We start from the raw sequence: 12,653 nt of genomic DNA, 5'->3' as shown, positions 1-12,653 counted from the left end.
GCACTGCAGCCTCGTGAGAAAAATAAGTGGAAGCTCCCAAGCTTTAAAAACACACCCCAGACATTGTGTCCATGAATTCTGTATTGCACGTGAAGTGGTGCTCACAACTCATTGCGCTGCGGTCTCTCTAGGACCGTGCTGTCCAACATAGGATTCATTAGGTGTGTGTGATCACTTACATTAAAACGAATTAAAAATAGGTGCCAGGGTGGCTCAGTCAGTTAGCCATCCAATTCTTGGTTTTGGCTCAGGTCATGATCTCATAGTTCATGGGATCCATCCCCATGTCAGGCTCTTCACTAACAGCACGGAGCCTGCTTGAGATTCTCTCTCTCTCCCTCTGTCTCTGCCCCTCCCTCTCGTCCTCTCTCTCTCACACAATAAATAAAGAAACATTTAAAATAAAGATAAATAAAACTAAACTTTAGTTTCTTAGCCGCAGTGGTCACATGCGGCTTGTAGCTACCATATCGGACAATGCAGAGAACATTTCTTTTGTCGTGGAAGGTCTTTTATTGAACAAAACTGCTGCAGAATATGGCTATTTTTCATGAAGACCTGTACTATCACCAGGTGATGACTCTTTGGAGAGAAACTGCTGTTCTGCAACAGTGTTCTCGAAGATTTCTCTGTTGCACCACCTGACTCTTGAACTGCTCACCGTCTTACCCAAGAAAGTCGTCACTCTGCTTGTCTGACTTAGGGACTCGTTGCTTTAGGAATAGCTAGGGTCAGCACAGATTCAGACTGCCGACTCTGTTACACAACTCAGCAGGCAATGAGCAGTGAAGGAGTCGACCTTTGTTCTAGAGCATTCTGTCAGCAAGCAAATTGGGCAAGGCAGCAATCTGGCTGTCATGTTCTCCCCCAATGCGACAGAGAAGGTGAGTCCCTAACCAAGGCCATCACGCAGCTCTAGAAATAAGGCCTCCTTACTTTCCTGTGTGCTCTTTATGACGCTTCTGAAAACAACTCGACATTTTCAAGAGCCTCAACACACAGACCACCTGCTCAGAGAGGGAAGGCAGATAACAGAAAATGATTTCAGCCTCGGGACTGAGTCAGTCTTTCCCACCAGTCCTCTCAGTACCAGCCCAGAAAATGTTCTTGTGACCTACACCCTTTGATTATTTGGATGCTAATTTCCACCTTCTAAAACACATCTATTAGATATAGTGTTTTATTAAATGTGGGTCGAGCCGGCTATACTTAACTCTGCCATGAGCTTATTAAATTTAAAAAAAATTGTTAAGAAGATCAAAGTTCCCTCTTTTAATTCCTTTAGATCCTTTGGGGAAACCAGTGTTTATCTCTGTAAAGTTCAAGTCTGCATAACTAAAAGTCAGCCAAATCTGACATCCAACCACTGAATCTCTCAGAGGCCATTTCTCCCTCCTTCAGGCTTGGGTTCCCATTTCCTGCTTCGACTACAGTTTGGAAGTCATTGAATGAATTCACAAGTACTACCATTTGCACTTTCACGCTTGGTTTGAAGGCAAAAGTATCAGGTTTCACAGCGCTTGGAGGAAGTTGGCAACCACTTCAAAGTGATTTTGAAGCATCTATTACTTTATTAAGCAGGGGCAATAATGATCTACAAAGTGCCAACTTGCTCATGGTTTCCTGTTCCTCCTGCATTTCATTGCAAAGAGCACGGTTTCTTTTCCTGCTTAAACACCAGTTTGTATGTTGCCTTTAAAATTACAGATCTCGGCAGTGATCACCAATAAAGAACTAAGATCACACAGCTAAGTGACTTCCATAGGTATGAGAACTATGGAGGGGTAGGAAAGTCTGCTGTAAAATAATTTGTCTCTTGTCACTTTCCCTGTAGCAGAATGCACTGTATTCCCCCACTTGCTTTATTTCTGTGCTCTGTGTATTTCTACAGATACTGTGAGACCCAAACATAGTTACAAATGGTTAGTCCTCTCAGTAACTGAACATATTTAACTGCATGTTTCCAAATAGTCCAACACTTGCTAACCTAAGTGGAGACAGTATAAGTGCATATATTCTGTACTATATCCAAGGAACACACAATCTAGTCTTGGAGGTAAATCTAACAGACCTTAAGCAACAATGACAAATTGCAATTGAATTACATGTGAATTTTGGAAAATGAATTCTTTTCTCCAGTCCCTTTCTACTTTAATGCTCTGTGTATTCAAGGACAGCATACGCCGGGGACTCCATTGTGCCTTTCAGGCTGTAAGTTTTGTGGATATTAAGAATAGAGGTGACGATTGAACTGCTATTCCTGAAGTTGACCTTGTCTCTTTTAACAAGGCTAGTTCTTACCAAGTGATCGCTTGCACTTAGGATCTATTTGTCAGCAGCTAATGAAACTCTAGCTGATTTCTATACTTACCTCTTCTCTCTGATGGTCCACTTTGGGATAGATGAGTGGAGGTGAATTACTTTCAAAGTCACAGTGATCAGGTCAGCCTTTTGAATGGTATCCCATTAGCATGTGGTGCTGTCAAAGTCTTCTGCAATTTCCCATGAAAGAATAATTTCTATGGATGCCAAATATCAAATGGGATTGTTGGTCTTCCCATTTATAAATAAAATAGAAATCGTTTGGTGATCATAATCCTTCTACCACCAAAAAAGTCCAATGCTGAAGAACCTGGAAATGGCATTAACTCAAGAAAGTGGAGGCAAAGTTTAGAGATTATCATGCATACAGCTGGCCAGCCCTCTGAGTATATGAGGACTCAGGCCTGAGGCCAAGGTTTGAGGCATATAGCTGAGTGTGCAGAGCATCAGGGGACAGGAGAAGGGGAAGGGGTTACATGTGTCCCCAAAAGGGCCCTGTGTCTTGTTCGCATGATGTACCTACTGCCTAACTTTTCTCTCTTATTAAGGACAAAGTCAGAGTTAATTATCTTCCTTGACCACACCAATGATGCTCATATAATAAATAAATACGAGCTGAGTTCGTTCTCTTTTCCCTATGATTTTCTTCAGTCAGAGAGGTCATTTCTCGACATCACAGCTCATTGGTTCAATCACAGAAGCAGAGAAGATATTTCCTTGTGCAAAGGGCTACTAGAAGGAATCCAGAGAAATAAGGAATCCCTTTTCACAATTATGGAAAGTGACTAATGAAGGAGTAATGCTGCCTTTTTAAGCAATTATTTATCCAAATGAGCAGTGGCTTTCAAAACAGTCGCCTTAGAAGGTGACTTAGAGCAGACACAGTTCTCCTCAACATGTTTTTAAACCCTGACGTTAAAGGCAACCCTGAGTTGCCTTCAGCTCCAGCACAAGGGACATATCTGAAGATGTAGCCCATTACTTTAAAATCACACTCTGGGGCACCTGGGTGGCTCCGTTGGTTAAGCATCTGACTTCGGCTCAGGTCATGATCTCACACTTGTGAGTTTGAGCCTCGAATCAGGCTCTGTGCTGATAGCTGGGAGCCTGGACACTGCTTCTGATTCTGTGTCTCCCTGTCTCCTTGCTCCTCCCCTGTTCTCTCTCTCTCAGAAATAAATAAATGTAAAAAAAAATTTTTTAATCACACTTTGGTTGAGGCGCGAACGATATTGTCCAGCCTGATTGGTGCCGGTGTCTCAGTTCATCCAGACTGCTATAATAAAATACCATAGATCGGATGGTTTATAATCAACAAATATTTATTTCTCACAGTTCTGGATGCTTGGATCAAGGCACCAGCAATTGGAGGGCTCCTAAGAGCCTCCCTCATTCATAGACAGCCATCTTTTTGTTGTGCGCTCCTGTAGTGGGAGGAGTAAGGGGCTCTTTGAGGTCTCTTTTATAAAGGCACTGATCGCATTGTTAATCCCGTGAGAGTCCTCGTGGCTAATCTCCTCCAAAGCCCCACCTTGAGCATTAGGATCTCACATACAAATTTGGGAGTGTGGAGACAAAAACATTCAATCTGTAGCACCCAGCTTGACCCCGAACCACTGTTGACTTTTCTCAAAATATTAAGTATGTTCTCTAATAATGAAGGATGCCCCCATTGAGAAAGTTCAAAAGCACAAGTCACAGTCTCCGAAGATCATTTCCAAAGGGGCATTTCACAATGGTTGGAGCAAAGGTAGCATTACTGGAATACATTTACTGTGTCCCAAGGTAATTCTGCTAAAGAACACTCGTGCGAAAATCTAAGGGCTGCTTCATACTAGAACACGCCGCCCGTTGCTATGGCTTTGCAGTCACACATTTCTCTACCTCCATCACCCCTGCTCCAGTTTTATTTTGTTCATCCTGAATCCTGTACCGCAGATCAAGCCCTATGCTTTCTAGGAAATCTTCCTCACCAACCAGTCTACCTTCAGTGCACTCAGCCCAGGTTGCTTAGACACTCCCTTAGCTCTTTCCCTTGTTCTGCCTTAGAGACTTCATAGTATTTTTGTGGGTTCTTACTTTTCTGTGCATTGATATCTCCTTCACCAATTAAACTGTTAGATATTTGAAGGCGAAGATCTCTCTTGAGCTTCAGGTAGGCTTACACAATCCTAACATGTAACAAACACTCAATAAATATTGATTAATTAATTGCAAGGTAACTTTCCTGCCTAACTTTAATAGTTTCTCCCTTAGAATTTTTTGGCTATGCAAAGAATAAAAATAAAATGCATAGGCCATTAGGTATATCCTTAATTTTGTGCAATATTAAAAGTCCTCATCCTTAATTTTGGTCAAAAAATATTTACTGAGCACCTCTTATGAAACAGCCACCATTCTAGGTGCTCAGAATATGACTATAAAAGAACAAAGCTTATATTTCCAGTAAGGGGAGAGAAAAATAGTTGATTAATAATAATAACAAATAAAAAGTAAAATATATATTCTACCTAAAGGTGAGAGTTGCTAGAGAGAAAGAAATAAAGCACAGAAGGGATGCCAGGATGGCAGCCAGCTAGACTCTTGATTTTAGCTCAGGTCCTGATCTCATGGTCTGTGAATTTGAGTCCTTATCTGTGCTCACAGCATGGAGCCTGCTTGGGATTCTCTCTCTCTCTCTCTCTCTCTCTCTCTCTCTCTCTCTCTCTCTCTCTCTCTCTCCCTCTCTCAAAATTAATAAAAATTAAATGAAAAAGAAATAAAGTACAGAATATTAGAGAGTATAAGGTGATGGGAGGGTGGTTCAGGTGGATGGGGGCTGACGATACAATTTTAAATCTGATGATCACAGATCTCAGTAGGAAGGTGATATTTGAGGAAATACTTAAAGAGCATGGGTTATCAAACCTTGTAATATACAAAGAGAATTTGGGAAACTGAATAAAATAAGAATCCATATAGGTAGTTATAGAAATCTTTGGCTTTCCAATGGTTGATATTTGAGCCTGATATTTTATGTCTGGAGCCCCCTCCCCCTGCCTACTGTGCTTACTTACACCTAAACGTTAACTGCAACATGCCATTAATCTTTTGTTATACATCTCCCTCAAGAGAGGGTGAGTGATTTGAAGGCAGGCATTATCTCATTTATCAATACAAACCTCATAGTATTTAACACAATTCCTGGCCAACATTGAGAAATCAATAAATGTTTGCTGAATATCGAATAAATCTTCATTCTGGCAAAGAATGCATCTCATCTAAATTCCAGGCATAGCTTATCCTAATTTAAGTCAAATAATGTTTGCGTACATATATTTATTTTTAATGTAAACACCTGGAAAATGTCTTTTAAAATAAAGAATTCAATTTCCTATAAAAATCAAGAAAAGGGGTGCCTGGGTGGCTCAGTCAGTTGAACGTCCGGCTTCGCCTTGGGTCAGATCTCCAGTTCGTGGGTTCAAGCCCTGCGTCAGGCTCTGGGCTGACAGCTCAGAGCCTGGAGCCTGCTTTCGATTCTGTGTCTCCTTCTCTCTCTGACCCTCCCCCTCTCATGCTCTGTCTCTCTCTGTATCAAAAATAAATAAAACATTAAAAAAATCAAGAAAAGCTGGCCCCATCACCTCTTCTGACACTGAACCATGGAGAACTTGCCAAATATGGATTTAAAACTGGGTAGCACATTTGCTACTATTCAATAAAGGAGGAACAGCTAGTACCAGAAGCAATGGTGCAGGTTCCCAAAGGAAAACTTTAAACTAGCACACACAGTACTAATTTAGCTCTAGAGTTATTAACATGAGGAAAAAGTAAAGCTCAAGTCATCCAAGCACTCAAGGACAAATAAGATGACTATTCAGTCTCCATGGCGTAATCATGGTTGTATGAAGACAGAACTTTCTTGCTGGCTTTTAAGTTGAGAGAGGGAAGGTCAGGAGGGCCAATTTCTTCTTACCAGTGATCTACACCTCATGGAAGAGAACTTTTCTTTCTCTCTTAATTCATCACCAGTCCTTTCCTTATTGACTATTTGAGCCCCTGAGACAGAAAAAAATCTAGCACTCTGTCATCTAGTCATCTCTTCGGAATGGCTCTTCACCTGACAAATGTCATGTATTGAGCAGTCCTGAAGGCTGACATCAACTCACCTGTTGATGAGGTCCCCGCAACAAGGCATCATGAAGAAGTTTGTTCTGATCAAATAAGATCTATTGTAACTATAGTTGATATAACAAGACAAACAAAATGTTTGGTGTCACTCAGTGCTCCACTGTGAGCACTCCACGGAGTCTCCTGTTGAAGAGCTCAGAGAGACAATAGATAATTCAGAGGTCCTGCCATATTCCTTGGCCCTGAGCTGGTATGGCAGTTCCAGAGAAATCTGCTGCTGGCTGCTGGCCAGCCATGATCCTGTTTACCAGTACTGTTGTAGTACTTTCCTAGTTGGCAGAGTCCAGATGTTGCTCTTTTTTTTTTTTTTAACTTTTTAATGTTTATTTATTTTTTTGGCAGTTTTGTGGTTTTATTAACACAAATATGATGTGCACATAAACTGTCTATTCATATTCTTCGCTGCACAGCCTGGCATTGGGATTCGTGACTCTGATGGCCAGCTGGGCTGCTCTCTCCACAATGGCTTTATGGTTCTTGGAGGAGACATTGTGAGCAATCTCTACACAGTAAGATTTGTTGCATATCAGCAGCACTTCAAGCTCCTTGACATTGTGGACTAGGAACTTCTGGAAGCCACTGGGCAGCATGTGCTTTGTTTTCTTGTTGTTCCTGTAAACAATGATGGGCATCAAGATCTGGCCCTTGAATCTTCTGCGCACCCTATTGTCAATGCCTGTGGATTTCCGCCAGTTGCACTTAATTTTGACATATCGGTCTGACTGGTGCCAGATGAACTTCTTGGTCCTCTTTTTAATGATCTTAGGCTTCACCAGAGGTCTGAGGGTGGCCATGATACCGAGTAACAGATGGCTGCCACCTCCACAGGCAGCGCTGAGGAAGAGAAGTTAATGTTTATTTATTTTTGAGAGAGAGAGAGAAAGAAAGAGAGACAGACAGGATATGAGAAGGAAAGGGATAGGGAGAGATAGACAGACAGACAGACAGAATACGAAGCAGATCCAGGCTCTGAGCTGTCAGCACAGAGCCTGACGCAGGGCTCAAACAGCCAAACTGTGAGATCATGACCTGAACCAAAGTTGGACACTTAATCTACTGAGACACCTAGATGTCCCCCAGATGTTGCTGTCAATGGTACTTCTCTGTTATCTCCAGAAGTGACAAGGTGCCTACAAAAAGTTGCTAGAGCCACTCTCACAACTCAGCTCGATTTCCCTTATACTTCTAACCCTTGGAACCACTTGGCCCTCCCCCCCCCCCCACCCCTTCCATTGACAGGACTTTTTTGCTCTGATGGGCTCTTCAGACAAACAAAGTAGCAGGATAGTTTTACTTGATCTTGTTTTCAGTTTCTGCTCCAGATGCTTCAGTGACTGAGAATTATCACCTAAAGGCATGAGACAGCCATCCCTGGCCCCTCAGTGCCATCCAGCAAGTGTCTCAGCTCCTGCTCATCTAGGAGAGGACATAGATGGAGTATCATCTATGACCCCACACCAAAAAATAAATACAAGACATATAAAAGAAAAGGAATGTACTCGATATCTGTGCAACAATATAAATCTGTCATTCTGTCATCCTAAGGCACACTTTAAAGCCAAGGAAGAGTATAAATGGAATCAATATTGGCTCCTAGATGCTCTCGGCTTGGGATATAGCCAAAGCATCAGAAAAGGAAAAAAAAAAAAAAAAGATAAACGAGCAGGAGGCAGACAGGAACTCAATTTTGCCAATTTTTTAATAAAATTTTTAAATTTATTTTTATCTCTTTTTAATTTTTATTAATATTTATTTTTGAGAGACATACAAAACATGAGTGGGGGAGAGGAAGAGAGAGAGGGAGACACAGAATCCTAAGCAGGCTCCAGGCTCTGAGCTGACAGCACAGAGCTTGACCTGGTACTCGAACTCATGAACTATGAGTTCATGACCTGAGCTGAAGTCCAACGTTTAACTGACTGAGCCACCCAGGTGAACCTATGAAGAACTTTTTTAAAAAAGCCAATCATAGATCATTATCTCAGGAAACTTCCAAAATTTTATGTTTGCCTGTAAACACAAAATTCTACCTTTAGAGTTCAGTAAATACTACCTGGAAGCCTAGAGATCACTTCTAAACTGCTAAGCAAAGACCCTTAAAGCTTTGACTTCAAAGGAAACTGGAGGGGCACCTGGGTGACTCAGTCAGTTGAGCATCCAGTCTCGTGTTCATGGGTTCAAGCCCCACATCAGGTTCTCTGCTGACAGCTCAGAGTCTAGAGCCTGCTTCGAATTCTGTGTCTCCCTCTCTCTCTGTGCCCTTCCCCCACTTATGTGCTCACTCGCTCTCTCTCTTCCCCTCTCTCTCAAAAATAAATAAACTCTAAAAATAAAAAAAAATCAAAGAAGACTAGAACTGGGTTTGAAATTATCCTTCTTTATTTTACAAGTGAAAAACCAAGACCTTATAAAGTTGAATGGTGAATCCAACGTCTCTGTTGGAGTTCACAAGTGGTCCATACAAGGTTCACACATGCCTCGTACATGCTTTACTTTTAGTCTCATCTCCCCCCAGGCTCCATCTGCTGATGTTGAATATCCCTTATCTGAGAGAAGAAACACCATGTGTTAAGAAATGAGTAAATTACATGTAGTTTCACCAAGTTCATTTCAAAGTGAACTCTGAGGTTTCTCAACTCAGTGCTCCCAGATGGTGCTAGACCTTCACGGGTCACAGTTTGCCCCAATCAACTGTAAGCCTCATAAAGGCAGAGACTGCTTTCATCGTGGTTATCCCAGGGCTTGTACATGATTCATTATTAGTGCTCCATATGCAGTTTTTGAATAAGTAATAAATCCTTCTGGTGTTAACTGTAAGGCAGTCAACATGTAGATATATTGACTCCCCTGTCAATGTGTGACTAGTACACTATCTTGGTTAAATGATTTCAGGAAAGTCATGGTTTGATTATCCTTTTTACTGGTCACCTATGTTCTGTCCAAAGAGATTATTTTAATCTATAATGTCTACTACTTTTCTAGAAGTTGGGCACCATAAATGAAAAACCATTTGCATCAAGGTTCATAAATATGTTTGTGCTGTTTAACTTGATTTTATACTTTTAGGAAATCAAATTTTAGGAAATAACTCCCAAAGCATGGGACTTATAATGTGTTCAAAAGCATCCATAGTTTCCGTGGTATAGCGGTTATCACGTTCGCCTGACAAAAGCATCCATAGAAATATAATTTATAAAAGAAAGAAACTGTCCATGACTAAAGAGTAAACAAGTAAATTAGAGTACATTCATCATACACAGAACCATTTGGTAGCTATCAAGTGTGTACCACGTCCAGGCAGGCACTATCCAGACAAACATCTCTGCCACAGTGGAGTTTACGTAATTTAAAAATTATGTTCTTAAGAGTTTTTAGTTATATAGACTATGCTTAACATTTGTTGTTAGGTAAAAAAAAAAGCAGGAGACTAATTTACATATTCAATAAGATCTTTATATATTTACATATCCACAGAAAGCTATTTTAAAAGTCAAATTCGTACTAGAAGTTGTCTCTGTTGAAACTGAGTTATTGTCATTTTCTTTATGCTTTTCCTTATTTAAATATTTTAAAAACTATTTTCAGTAAGTAGCATTTATAATCAGATAAACAATGGAGTAGGTTGGACAATGAGTAACAATGGTCATAGCAACCTGAAATTCTTCCTCCAAAAATTCCCTTTCTCTGTTTCTAATAAGTCATATCATTTTTTAAGTGTAAGTTTACCAATCTACAGAGCCATTTTTAGCATTTTTTTCATCCGGTAGCCGAGAAGAGCAAGAAACATCCTGTCATGAACAATTGCTGCTCAGTGTGAAGTGTGTTTAGGTCAGATAAGTTAATGACCTGATGGGTCAATGTAAACTGTATTGTGAAATATTACGTATTCTAATATCTTGGAATTATTTATGTAATACTACTTGTATACAAAGTAGATTGAGCATCTGTAAGCATCTCATACACACACACACACACACACACACACACACACACACACACAGGTCCAGTGAAAGGTAACAATACAATAGTGGCCAAGTGCTAAAGATATTCTAAAACAGTCTAATGTCACAGAGTTTTCTTTCATAAATACAGACAACTTTTAAATGAAACATTCTTTAATTTTTATCCCTTTGTAAGCTGGACCAAATAGATATTTAAACACTAGAAAAAAATAAATGCCACATCTTGTGTCCTAATTTTTGCTTCAGAATCTAAGGTTGCCTAAACAAAGAGCAGTATATAAATGTTCATGGAGTAACCTCAATGGGGAGTCCTACGGTTTAATCCCAAACAGACTACCAAATGTGTGCAAATATTTACAATTGTTCCATTGTCATTTTGCTATATGTGCAAGTTTTACACACATACTAGTGTGTGCGCACGCGTCATGTTGAGAAAGAAACGATGCCGAATTATAAGAGGGTGCTTTGAAGGCATAATAAGTCAGGTGAAGATGACTAATAAAACAATGATATAAAAGATCAGAAATTATAGCATCTCAGCTCTGATTAGTGGATTTGGGGGAGATATGATAATGGGGTCAAAGGAGAGTGGGTGTTAGATTTTTCTCGACTTTGTGGAACTAGTCAATCAATGTCTTTGAAGGAAAAAAAAGTCTCAAATACTTTACTAATACCCAGAGCATAAGAAGTTCATGATTATCTGTCTAACCAAAAGATTAGGTTTCAGGTAAAACTAATGACTACATGAAGAGGAAGAATGGCAGGTTCACCTTAAATTCTTCACTACTCATACAAAAGTAGTGACAGCTCTGTGCTCCGAAGCAGTGACTGGCAGAAAGGGGTCACCATGGAGAAATAGTAAGCACTACAAAAGACTGAATTTTGCTCTAAATTAGTAGCTAAGAGAAAAGCAATCTCTTTTATCCCCAAGGTCTAAAGAGTTTCCCAACTATGATATATGAACACAGGCTTAGAGAAACATTGTGGTGTCAGATCTCAATGAAACAGGACTCTGAAGGTCTGGATTCTGAAGACACAGGTATAGGAAGAGGCAGTGGACCCTGGGGAGTGAATATATATATGGATTCCATTCCCTACACACCTTGACACTGACCCATGAAAGGAGCAGGGGGAAGCGACAGCAACTCAGATCACGTTTTTCTGTTGTGTTCGTTTTTTCCATGTATCTTTGTTCTCTTGGGCTAATTTCTTAATGTAACAGCAATACACACTAACACGTGTATTGTAGGAAACATAGAGATGCAAAATAATACAAAAATAGAAATAAATGCCCCCTATATTCACATCATTCAGAGATACTGAACTTTTACATTCTGACATATATCTACCCAGTTTTGTTTGTTTTTTTTTTTACAATACATGAAGTTGTTCAGGTTTTTTAAATCAGGGATCATTATGAACCCACTGCTTTGTAATCTGCCTCTTAAATTTTAAACAATGTCCTGATCATTTGGCAATGCCATTAAATATTCATTTAAAACGTGATTTTTAATGGCTGCATGAAGTGCTATCATATGGGTGGCTTCTAATGTAACTATTAGCATACTCACATTTAACTGACTCTGACCTACACATAGTTTGTGAATGCCTATCCCTCATCTATAGGTCTGTAACAAATCTTTTTGTCTTTCCTTCTAGAAAATTTCATAGAGGTGAAGCTGGGTAAATAGGTGGGGAGATTTGTCAGGTGTTTGAGAAATGATATAAAATTGTCCCCCAGAAAAGTCTGCTGATCTATTTTGTACCAGCAGTGTATTAGACCCCCTATTCTCTCCACAGCCCTACTAAGTATCACAATATGACTGTAGAAAGAATCTGCTGGGTTGACATTTAAATATAGATATTCATTGCAGTTTTAATAACAATTTCTAAAATTATGGGTGAGGATCTCCTTATACTTAGTCACTTCTTGAACCTTTTTTATTTCTAAATTTATTTATTTATTTTGAAAGAGAGAAGGAGGGAGAGGCAGAGAGAGAGAGACTCTCAAGCAGGCTCTGCACCACCGGCACAGAACCCAACATGGGGCTCGAACTCACAAACCATGAGATCACGACCTGAGCTGAAACCAAGAGTCAGCTGCTTAACTGATGGAGCCACCCAAGAACACCTACTTCTCACATTTTAACACTAAAGTAAAAACAAAATGCACTTGACCATTGTGCACATCCCTGTACA

General features: G+C 40.1%; 1 pseudogene; it reads right to left on the bottom strand.

Annotated features, from left to right (window-relative positions):
- Positions 1 to 6,878: 6,878 nt before the first annotated feature.
- Positions 6,879 to 7,286, bottom strand: LOC115286343 (annotated as a pseudogene).
- Positions 7,287 to 12,653: the final 5,367 nt, after the last annotated feature.

Source organism: Suricata suricatta, chromosome 3 (assembly GCF_006229205.1).
Source record: "Suricata suricatta isolate VVHF042 chromosome 3, meerkat_22Aug2017_6uvM2_HiC, whole genome shotgun sequence".
Lineage (NCBI taxonomy): Eukaryota > Metazoa > Chordata > Mammalia > Carnivora > Herpestidae > Suricata > Suricata suricatta.
This window is presented reverse-complemented; position numbering and strand designations above follow the sequence as displayed.